At 33.8% G+C, this 12,208-nt stretch overlaps 1 non-coding gene across 1 annotated transcript; it reads left to right on the top strand.

Moving 5' to 3' along the window:
- Positions 1-851: 851 nt before the first annotated feature.
- On the top strand, positions 852-1,015 carry LOC116071493. Its single transcript, XR_004110923.1, has one exon. It is a non-coding gene; the product is annotated as a U1 spliceosomal RNA (small nuclear RNA).
- Positions 1,016-12,208: the final 11,193 nt, after the last annotated feature.

Raw genomic sequence — 12,208 nt, 5'->3', positions numbered from 1 at the left:
TATTTTTAAAGTTACAATCATTCTACTTGGTGCACATGTATCTTCAAGTATGTATATTCTTATTAATAGATTGTTCATGTGCTCATTTGCCATGCACATCCTTGCCCATTCAAATTATAGTCATTAAATTTTATAAGATTATATTTTATTTTTTTTAGATTTTCTTTATTTACTTTTAAAATAATATCCACTTTCCCAGTTTCCCTCCCCCCCCCAAAAAAAACCCTATTACCTCCCTTCTCCCCCAATCAACAACCACCCTCTCCTGCAGGAGCCTGATATAGCTGTCTCCTGAGAGGTTTTCACAGTACCTGACTAATACAGAAGTAGAGACTCACAGCTATCCATTGCACTGAGCACAGGATCCCCAAAATAGGAGCTAGAGAAAGGACCTAAGGAGCCGAAGGGGTTTGCAGCCCCACAGGAGGAACAACGATATGAACTAACCAGTACCATGAGACATCCCTGACAATTATATTTTATTTACATAAAACTTCTAGAATTCTTGATCCAGAAATTCTTAAAAAGCTCTTATTAAATATGTGATTCTAGAATGTGTCCATATGTATACATATATTCATATTTATATAAATGATGTTTCATTCTGTTTTCAAAAAAGCAGTTTTAAATTTAATAAATTATAACTTATGATTGGAATACATAAAAACAATGCTGAAAAACAAAAATTATCTCTTTGTGATGGTAATTACTTATATTGAGACTGATAAAATAAATATACCAAGACATAGTAAAAATATTTTAAAACAATACTATGAATAACTTATGACTATAAATTGAAAATACTCTTAAGATAAAAATATTTCATTTCAGTATAAAACATTTTCAGTAAGAAACTTACTTGACAGTGGAGATACCATGATCAAATAGCTGGTTTTCCCAGGGTGAGACTTTATCCATTTCACCCCTGATATGAAGACTTCTGTGATTTCCCCAAGAATGGAAACTAGACTACATAATGTGTTGTAATAAGAGACTGTGTTTCTGCTGTTCCCTCTGTTTACAAAAAACAAAATTATATTATGTTAAAATTTTCATTAAATGTTTAAAGTACATGTCTAACTTTTAATGAACTATCTGGGAAGTGACATTGTTTTTAATATCTTTTTTTATTAGATATTTTCTTTATTTACGTGTCATATGATTTCTCCTTTCCCAGTTTCCCCTCCAAAAAAAAAAAAAAACCAACAACAATAAGAACAAACCCCTGTTCCCTCCCCCCTCCCCACCCTCTCCTGCTTACTGGCCCTGGCATTCCCCTACACTGGGGCACAGAACCTTCACAGGGCCAAGGACCTCTCCTCCCGTTGATGACTGACTAGGCCATCCTCTAAGATACACATGCTGCCAGAGCCATCAGTCCCACCTCATTCATTCTTAAAAGGGGGAACAAAATACCCATGGAAGGAGTTGCAGAGACTAACTATGGAGCAGACTGAAGGAAGGGCACTCCAGCCTGATATAGCTGTCTCCGGAGAGTCTCTGACAGTACCCACTAATACAGAAGTAGAGGCTCACAGCCATCCATTGAACTGAGTACAGGGTCCCCAAATGAAGGAGATAAAGAAAGGACCCAAGGAGCTGAAGGGTTTGCAGCCCCTTAGGACAAACAACAATATAAACTAATTAGTTCCCTCAGAGTTCCCAGGGTTTTTAATATCTTAATGACTAAAATAGGGAAATAATTTGCACATAAACTTAGAAGTAAATAAACTTTAGACGTAAATAAATTTAAATTTAAATTTTGGGAAATGAAATATATGCCAGTAAATTATTATATGTACATACTGCAATTTCAAAAATGGCATTGCATATTTGGGATTTCTATTGCTGTGAAGGGACACTTTGATGACAGCAATCCTAATACAGAAAAACATTTCACAAGGGCTGGCTTACAGTTCAGGAGGTTGGTCCATTATCGTTATGGTTGGAAACATGGCAGAATACAGGCAGACACGGTGCTTGAGAGGTAACAGAGTGTTCTACATCCAGATTGTCAAGCAACAGGAAGTTGAGTGACACTGGGCCTAGCTTGAATATCTGAAACCTCAAATATGTAACCTATTTCCCCCAACAAGTCTGTGCCTCCTAATAGTGCCACTCTCTATGCATCTATAAGTGCCATTTTTAACCAAAACAACACAGACAGTTGTGGTCTTCATCTTACGTATTTTTTTTTCTTGGCTTTTGTCATTGTTTCTACTCAAGCTGATCTATAAACTGAGTCACAGTTTGTAACATGCCTATTCTTGCTTCTAACTGCTATTACGTGAATATCCACTACATTTTTTTCCTTCTACTGTGTGAGTAAGGGTTAAACCTCTTTACTTCTTCATGATTGAGGCACTGGCCAATAAAAAATACCTCTTCTGGACCTTTGTAGAAAAATCTGCATTATACATCCCCTAGAGAAGAATTACTAGAACATAAATATGCATGAGTAATTGGAGAGATATTAGTAGTAATCTCAGTGTGGATTTTTGTGCCCACAGTGACACCACCAGTGACTGAGAACTGATACTCAACAAGCATACAGTGCTCCAATTTTCAATGTTTTATTTTTCCAAAGGTATGTTATTTTCAAGATAATTAAAACATTTATTTATTTTTCTTTTCATCTTTCTGATTTTGATGACTATGTACATGTTTATATATTACTAGTAGCAATTACTAGTAGCACACTAGAATTCTCACCTATAAATTGCCTTCAATTTTATTTTAGAGTTGTTATATAATTGATATTGATTTCATGACCTCCTTAGGTGCTGTTTGCACAAAGGGCATGTTATAGTGCCAACCACATTATTTCTTCCTTAATTTGTGGCATTCATAGTTCAAACAATTTCTATGTGATCTCTCCCAGTAGACAATATCCTCTTTCTTGATTTTAACTTTATTCTACCTAATAATAGCTATTAGATGAACACCTGAGGTATACAAAAGCAGAAACCTGTCTTAAGAGTCTTGATAGAAATGAGGTTCTCACACTAAGATTCAAGACCAATTAGTTGTGCTTCTAATACCCTATGTTCCAGTATATGTTTAGGGAGCATTGCATGCTGATAGAAACTACTGTTCTGTCATAAAATGTCAAATGCATTATTCATAACACATTGCAGTAAGCTGAATAATTAATACTTCAATATCACTGATAACCAACGCTTTCCTTCCACATGTCAATATACAATTTGGAAATTCTTTTTGATGCAAGCCCAAAGCACACATCGCACTCTGCAGGAGTTCTGAATTCTGAAAGATATATGCATGCACACAAAATTTGAACCAGAGCTATTGTGAATCTCAGCAATTACTTCCACCAAATCCCCAAAATAGACGTGAAAAAATGTAGCTTATTTAGTCCTTTCAGAAAATCAGAGAGTTGGTACATCAAAGTAAAGTACCCACTTTAAAATAATGGTGGTTGAAGTCTGTGCACAGTTCAGTTTGTATGCAGAAATGGACCTTTCTCACAGAGCAGCTTAAAAACTTAATGTAGAATTAGACTGAATGAAAGCACAGAAAAGATGGTCCAGGAAGGTATACAGTTCTTGGACGGTTCATGACTCTGAGAATTAATATACCTAACACAGAGAAAAGAGATTAATTTCTAGTTAGGTGATGACAATATATCAATTATTATAAAAAATCTAAAGTTTAAGTTGAAAAATATCAGCATCCCATTAACCAATGTTATCTTTTACCTTTCCTTAGTAGCATTGAGTAATATATATTTTACCATTGGAGTATCTATACCACTCTAACCAGAGATTTGTTCTCTACAGAATTCTGGGGATGTTTGTTTTAATTTGTAATCTAGATTCTTTGAAACTACTGCTGTAATTGAGAAGTCAAAATTATTTAAGAGAATAATAGCAAATATATATTTATAAGAAACTGTCAGCATTTTATGACTCTTAATTGGCATATAGAACAGTCTAAATAGATATTATTATCATAAGAAATAGGAATTGTTATTGTTGTTGAAATGACAGTAAAATAAAATATCAAGGCATGGCTGAGGATTAGAAATTCCATTGTAAAATAACGACCTTGCTAAAGTAATTTTGAGTTAGGCTGATAAGCAAGAAAAAATATGGAAATAGTCAAATTGATTAAACTGTAGGTATGAATCTGTAAAATTCAATGTCAAATTTTGATTCTCTACTGGCATATTAGGAAATGTGTTCTCTCTGCACCCCGGGCCATTTAGGCATGTTTTCTCTAACAGTAACCTGGTTTCACAGAGAGTCATTTTTTTTTCTCTTGAGAGTGCTGTAGCCTGAAGCATAAAGACCTACATCTACTCATGATAGATACCCCCAATCTGACCAAGACAAGATGATTTCAACTCTTATGTATGGGATGACTTCCTGCTGCTCTTGGTTTTGTAAAAGTCTTTGTTGTTCACTCTCCCCGAAGTTGTAGAGTTTATTTTTTTCCATTAACAAGAGAACATTTCAATTCTGCTGGCATCCCTTTAGTGACTGAGGTGGCATTACTGGTAACTTCAGCACTTTGAAATAGTTTCAGTCAAGTTTTAGATGACAATCCTCACACCATTACTGACAGTAACGGTTTTCAAACAATACAGCTGTAAAAGAAAACCTGGGAGTTACATGGGAAAAGGAAGGTGTGGAAGAAGCTCTATTCAAAAGCAAGGATCTCCACGAACATACCAATGTCCTTTATGCATTGACTGAACTCCAAACCGGCCTTTCCTATTGACAAGCTAAAAGTATTTCTCATAATAGGATAGTCAAGCAACAAAAACTCATTTCCTCTCAATTGAAGTGGATTTCTAAAGTCACTGCTTCAAAGAATGACCTCTTTAGAAACAGGGCAGAACATTTTAGCTCTGTTCCTTCTCCATCTGTGTGTACTTAGCAGGAAACTGTCTTCAATTCCTTGCCTTACTATAAAGGGACTCTTTGAGTGGGAAAAGAAGAACAGTACACATATGATAAGTGTGATTCTACATTGTTAGTCATCTATATTTTTCTATTGGTTGCTCAGTTTCTGATTTTCCAAATTACTTATATCTTTGTAAAGATATAAATGAACATCCACAGGAAGTTCATTTGATATTTAACCCTTGGCATATTGAAGAAATATAGTGACAAAGCCCAATAAAATTTTGCTTCAGGCATGGAATATGCTAACCACATGCTTGTATTTGGCAGTGGTATGATGGAAAGTGTCTTCCCTACGTTCCACCATTTCCTTGCTGTTTTGTTAAGGTCAGATGAAAATTTTTAAAATTCTAGTCAATAATTTCACCATTTCTTAATCCCATTCAGAGCACTGCTTAGAATTTTATTCACATGTTTCTATTGTATGAACATGGACATTTTTTCAGCATTAGTTGTGTTTGTAACAATTGTGTTACCTCTGTTTATTTTTCTAAAAAAATAATGAGCCATAGAAGAGCATTTCAGAAACAAATCAGTTTATCATATGTAAATCAAGCAGAATAATAATATTATGAATATCTAACCATTAATATTTTTAAAGATTTTTCAGTGACTTAGTATATCTTGAGGGATTTGTTGATATTTTCTAAATTTTATATTAACTTCCAAATATCAGATAAAATATTAGATGCTCTTGGAGTATGAGAAACTAATATTTTATTTCAAGATATTTAATAAATAATGGAAAATGCCAATGAGTAATCAATATAAAATAGTAAGGTGTGACACATTAAAAATGTGCCTGTATATATCTACACATAGCTTTAATAACCACATAAAGGGAAATTTACCTTGATCCTGAGCCAAAAATATTCAGATTTTAAATTATTTGTGATTACTACTGCGATGTTACAACTGTATTCGTTATCTTTTACTATATTAATTTAAACATTAAGTACCATTGCCAGATCCTATTCCTATAACTTTGCTATCAAAATATTCATTTATTCTGTATGATGAATGGGTGAACATTGTAAATGGAATAAGGCATTGTTTTTTTCTATTCTTTTTGCTAATATATTATCATGTTTTATAATTCTATAATAAACAAGAATGCCATCTGCAAAATTGACATAAATATGATATTAAGAACACTTGTTTTGTTGTAACCATTATGCTTCCCTAAAAAAGTCCATTTCAAGGACATTTAAAGTAAATGTAAACCTAAATTTTTGGTGATATTTCAGTATATTCAGCAGAGATGCAAGGCTTCAGAGGAAACTTTTTTATCAGAGTGGCCAGTCAATAAAGAAAGTAAGTCCTAGATAAGGCACTTATATCTGGAGGTCATGTTAGGCATGTGATGCTAGGTAGCATCTTTGTTTAATCTTGAACACATCTGGCATGGTCCTTGAGACAAATTACCATTAAAGTTGTATGGTCAGAGAAAGGCATCAAGAAGAAGCAAGAAGGCTAATTTAATTGCCTTTGTCCTCAGTGACATAACTTAAATTGAGATTGTATTTATTAGAGCATGTGAGTATTTTCATACCTGGGTTTTCATAAGTGGAGAAATGAGCTCAAAACACTTGGCCTACAGTTATATCATTTGATATTTGATGGATGAAAAGTACATAGGGAATCAAGAAAATCTGTAAATTTTTTTAAAAGTTTTTCTCCCGAGTTGGTGAGAGGTGTCTGTGGTATTGAGCCTCCAATCAAATGCAAAATACGAAACAATAAATACAAGGGGAAACACCAAATACTTACCCCCATTGTATGTCCTTCGAGAAAAGCCATAATTCATGGCCAAGTGCTAGTAAATCATGTATGAATCAGCTCTGCTGATTTAAGTGTTCTGAACTTAAACAAAGAGACTTAAGAAATTGAAACTGGTTCATCTCCTGACACAGTTTGTCAAAAAGAGCTTATGCAGAAGACTTTTGTCTATATAACTGAATATATAAAGAACACAGTAAGTACAAGGGTAATGATTCAAAGCTAAGAAGATAAATAAAAGTTGGATGATCTTTATCAGTATTCAAGTGTTGAAAATCTCTTTAACTAGAAAGTTGTAATGTGATTTATTCAATATAGATATAACTAACACAAACATATGTGCACTAACACACACAGGCACAGATATATACATTTATTTATGTAGTATGCAAAGCTCATTTGAGCTAAATTTAAAGTATATTCATATTTTATAGGTAGAATAATGGTATAAAGCAAGTCCTGCCAGTCAATAAATATATAGAAAAATTATTGAAATATTTGAAAAGTGAATATTATTATGAAGCCATGAGACATTCCTACTTCATACTTTGAGACAGTAAATATACAAAGGCAAACTGATTTTTAGAGAAAGGAATTAATAAGATATTCTTCCACTCTAGAAAATAAATCAACAACTACACTTATGGTTTTGATTATGGATTAGAAATGGGTCTTCTCTTGTAGTATGTGTAGTAGTGACTATGGTTGACAAGAAATCACATTCCTGTACTTACATTATGTAAGCTATGATAAGAAATAATCTAATACAATGTGATCCACATTATTAATCTCATTTCTAAACATGAATAAGGTATATCCCAACATATTGTGTGATTTTTCACAGTTGTTTACATTCTTTTTTGCTATACAAGCATGGAGACCTGAATTTGCTTGCTAGGTATTTATTTAAAAGGCTGTACACATCCCCACAGACTGGTGAACATAGAACTGAATGGTAGAGACATGAAGACCCCAAGAGATTGCTGGCCTAGTCTAAACCAAGCAGTTACTTTCAGATGTGAAGGTATGGAGACAGATAACATAGATTTTTCTCTCTGGCTTTGGAGAGTATATATGCTTGCATACACATGCGTATTATACATGCTTTAACAAACACATGTGCTTTTTGTAAAAGAATCCAGAGATAGGCTAATAAAAAGTGATCAATTACTATTCACTACAAAGAATTTATATGTAATGTATATCAAATACAGTATTTAATTTTAGTGATAATAATGTAGGGTGTGTTGATAATATCTTATCTTGCATTTGAAAATAGCAAGTCATAAAGAGGTTCAATTATCCTTAAGCATATGTATGTGACAAACGATGTTAAAAGAACATATGTTGAGAATTTGATGTTATAGGAATTAAGTTAGTTCTGGTTCACATTCTGTGATAATGGTTTGTGTAGGCAGTGCATACTGTCACCCAGACACAACACACATTCTTTGTACACATGGTAACCACAACACACTTGCAAGTAGGAGTGCTGTCATTCTCAATAAGCAGAAAAGTTACATCCTTCAGAAATATTCTATATTTTAGATTGCAATATCTCTGAAGCTATGGTTCTAGAGCAACTATGACAAGGAGATTAATACATCATAATACTAGAATGTACAAATTTAGGAATAATTGAAAAAAATCAAGGTAATTATCCCAGGTTATATTTGTAAATGGCTATCCATTGAACCATTATAATTTATGAGGAGTTGCTGCTCAGAAAATAAATACTAGTCACTTTATTTGCTTGGAGAAGAGAAGATTGGTTGTATTGTAAGTGCCTATATGAGTTCTTCCAAACATAGCTTTGGAGATGTGTAAAATGATATTACATTTGTTTACTGCTTTTGCCTCTTCTGATGGCTAAAGAACACAGAGATAACAGTGAATGCTTGAAGAGATGTTAAATGATTGGATTTTCTTTCCCACACAACACATTTCAATTCTTAACAATACCTAAAAAATCTGTGAGTTATTTAAATGATCACACCTTTATAATCACACCTCTCATTTTTGGCACACAGAGATCTTTTTCTTAATTGTATGCAACAATTATTTTATCACATCTAGCTAATGAGACAAGAATTCAAAATAGGTTTTGTAGTGCTGTTTATATCTTTTAGAAGCTAGAAGGTAGTAGTTTGCAATTAATATTGCAGTGAGTATCTGGTAATGCAAGCCTGGTGTTAAAAATATAATTTGTGATCCTGTATTTTGGCTCTAACCCCCAAATCCAAGGTGCAGATCCTAGCAAATTAAATTTTACCTTTAGCTCTCCTATAGCATATAAATTGAAAGCTAGGCAACTTGTCATTCAAATGAGTTATTAAAAATTGAGGTGCTGGATCTCACCATTTCACAATCCTGTGCAGTCAGCACTATATGAGGAACAATTTATGAAACTTGAAGTGCTATTGGTCAAATGTTAGCCATATATATTGGCATTGCTAGTTTAATTAGTCCATGTCCTCTTGTAAAAGGAGGGATTTGCTCTATGAAAAAGTATTGTCCTATTCAGCAAGTAATAACTGGTCCTTACCGGTGTCTTCTTGAATAGCTTTAATAATCAGTTGACATTTAGTATTTCCTAGCTTGCAATGCAATGCAGTGATTTATATCTCCTGAATGGATTGTAAAATCCCAGAAGGAAGTCATCATGTTCTACATGCATTTTATTAATTTATTAATTATTCTTGACAAAGAGTTGGAATGTAGTAAGATTAGTAAATATCATCACATTTATGAATCAAGGTCAGTCTTGTTTTATCACATTTGTTCCTGTATTTTTGTAAATTTCAATGTAATGAATTTATATGTAAATCTTACAACACACCATCTTTAATAGAATGAATGATACAACACATACAAATTCGTTTTATTCCAGTCCTTATGTTGTGATCAAATAAAATCATTTATATAGAAAACAAATGCACGATTCTCCCTAGGCAAGATGCTTGTTTTTATGTAAACAGGACATCCACACCACAATGGTGTTATTACTGGAGGTACATATAATGAACCTGTGTATTCAGTTCTATCTAAAACAGCAACCAGTGAAATTCATTTATGCTGCCTAAGAAAATAAGCAAAAAGAATGAGCTCTATGCATTTTGCTGAGAAAAGAACATCACAATGAGTTGCTTTCAAGGGAGATAATGCAACATGAATCCAGCTTCAGAAAACAAGGATGTTGGCTTCACGATTTGCATTTCACAATGATTTGTCTAAATTTTGTGTGGCTGATTGCACTAAATTGTCTTGTTTTTTGAAAAACATCAAGAGATTAAAAGAAATCTCTCTGCAAGGGGAGCATGTGCTTCAAGGAGGAGAGTGAAAGAGAGAGAGAGAGACAGAGACAGAGACAGAGACAGAGACAGAGAGAGACCGAGAGACAGAGAGACAGAAAGACAGAGAGACAGAGAGAGATAGAGAGACAGAGAGATAGAAAGAGAAAGAGAAAAAGTTTTACTCATAAGGCTAGTTAAAGGAATATTGTTTTATGATTTATTTTTAGAACCTGGTGCAAGATTTTGGAACATAACTTGCTGACCATGATTCTTAATATATTGTCAAGAAACCAAAGCAAACTTAGTAGACAAAATCACACTCTACTATAGAAGCAGGTATGTAAACATATAAAGAGAGGTCAGCAGTCCTTGAAAATTAATTCCATTTCCTAGTCTGCCAAGCATGCAATAATTCAGAGATGATAATATGTCATAGTCTAAGTCCATAACCTTAGAAAATAAAAGCCTAGTTGCTGCATGACTTACAAGAGCAAAACAAGCTTACAGTGCATGGGTCTGCGTTGGTTGGCAAGTAGTCGATAAAACTGTACCTTATGACTTTCTCTCCTAAAGGTTCTAATCAAAACAATTTATTTCAGGCATGTAAACCCTGCTTTTCAGACTGGAGGTATTGTCAGCATGTGCAGCAGCATCAGCAATAGCTGATGCAATTTTGGGATTGAGAGTCTCAGAGCTCCCCCATCTGTCTCAGTAATGGTTAGGTTTTGTAGTAGATCAATACAACCTGTCAAGTGTAGTTTAAGGATTTCCCCGCTAACCTTTATAATGGCAATTTCCCTCCACCCAATCTTGCCCATCCTAAGAGCAATGCCTAAGGATATTATGCAGAAGATCAGAGCAGGTAGAGCTGGGAGGACCTTACCTAACAGAGCACTAAGTTTTGTTCCTTAAATTCACTTGTTACAACTCATTTGAAGACTTATATTTTAGCTCTGAACAGAGAACTAATGTTTTTCATGGTTGGAGTTTACTCGGTTGCCTCTGTGAACACAGGGCAGGAGGGAAAGACAAGAAAGTGATCTGTAAACAAAGCCACCATTTATTTTGGTGTGAGGTTTATCTGGATGCTCCAGTAAGTTCTGTGAATATGTTTCTCTCTCATCAGCAATGGGATAAGAGAATTGCAAGTGATGTGTTTGTCTTAGTAGAAGGTATAACTAGATCCTGGGGGGAGACAAAGTGTTTTGCTTTCTTTCTGCTCCAGTTCTCAACTGAGAAATAAAACCAAGAGGATTCAATTCTTTTCCCTGCAATGGGCTTGTAGCTGCCATGACTCACTGCTCAGAGCCTCAGTGTGCTGACAGTTGTGTATCACTGCCCCTTAGTGGTTGCCCAATAGCAAACATTGTAAAATACTTAACTCACAATCACAGTTTTGTAGGTAAACAGAGCATGCAGAGTTTTCTCCTAAATCCAGGAAACAGGAACTGTATTGCACATTTGCCCTGAGCTCTAAGCTCTGCGCTGTGTTTTTAGTGTCAATGGAATCCCAAGAAAGGGGAAAGAATTCTAGACAAATCAATTTGAAATTCCTTTTTTGCTAAGCTCTGCTCTCCTTGTGATCTCAGAAGCATCTAAGCTCCTCTCAGATTCAGTATTATTTTCCTAGACAAATGAAATGCACAAATAATTTACATTACTTTTATTATGAGATAAATGTGAATTTAACGTTAAAAAGCCTTTGTAATGTCACATTTTTGTTTAAAAAAGAAAATATAAGAGTACCATGTAAACAACACTGTAATCATCATGAGTTTATAAATATATTATGCCTGGATAGTAACCACTAGGAACGATGTAATTCCAAAGTTCCTACTTACATTTGAAGTATATATATATATATATATATATATATATATATATATACATGTATATGTATATGTCTATATATACAAAATGGATCTAGTTTGAATTATTGCTTTGTGAAATCCTTTATAATTCAAATCATTATATATTTATTAAAAGCACTGTTCATTTTAGTGAGAAAATAGTGACATCTGCTTTTGCTTTTATGATAAGTTAACCTATATTTAAATTAGACCACTATGTCAAATATGTATAGTAAGAGATACTGTACTGGAGAGGAAAAGACAGCCACTAGCAACCTAAGAGCAGTATTGAAAGAGCAGAAACTGTTTGGGTGGAATGTAAAGGTTTGTTTTTATAACTGGACAAATGAGCGAAATG

The sequence above is a fragment of the Mastomys coucha genome, unplaced genomic scaffold (genome assembly GCF_008632895.1).
Source record: "Mastomys coucha isolate ucsf_1 unplaced genomic scaffold, UCSF_Mcou_1 pScaffold22, whole genome shotgun sequence".
Taxonomy (NCBI): domain Eukaryota; kingdom Metazoa; phylum Chordata; class Mammalia; order Rodentia; family Muridae; genus Mastomys; species Mastomys coucha.
The sequence above is the reverse complement of the archived record's forward strand: the minus strand, read 5'-3'. Positions and strand labels throughout refer to the sequence as shown.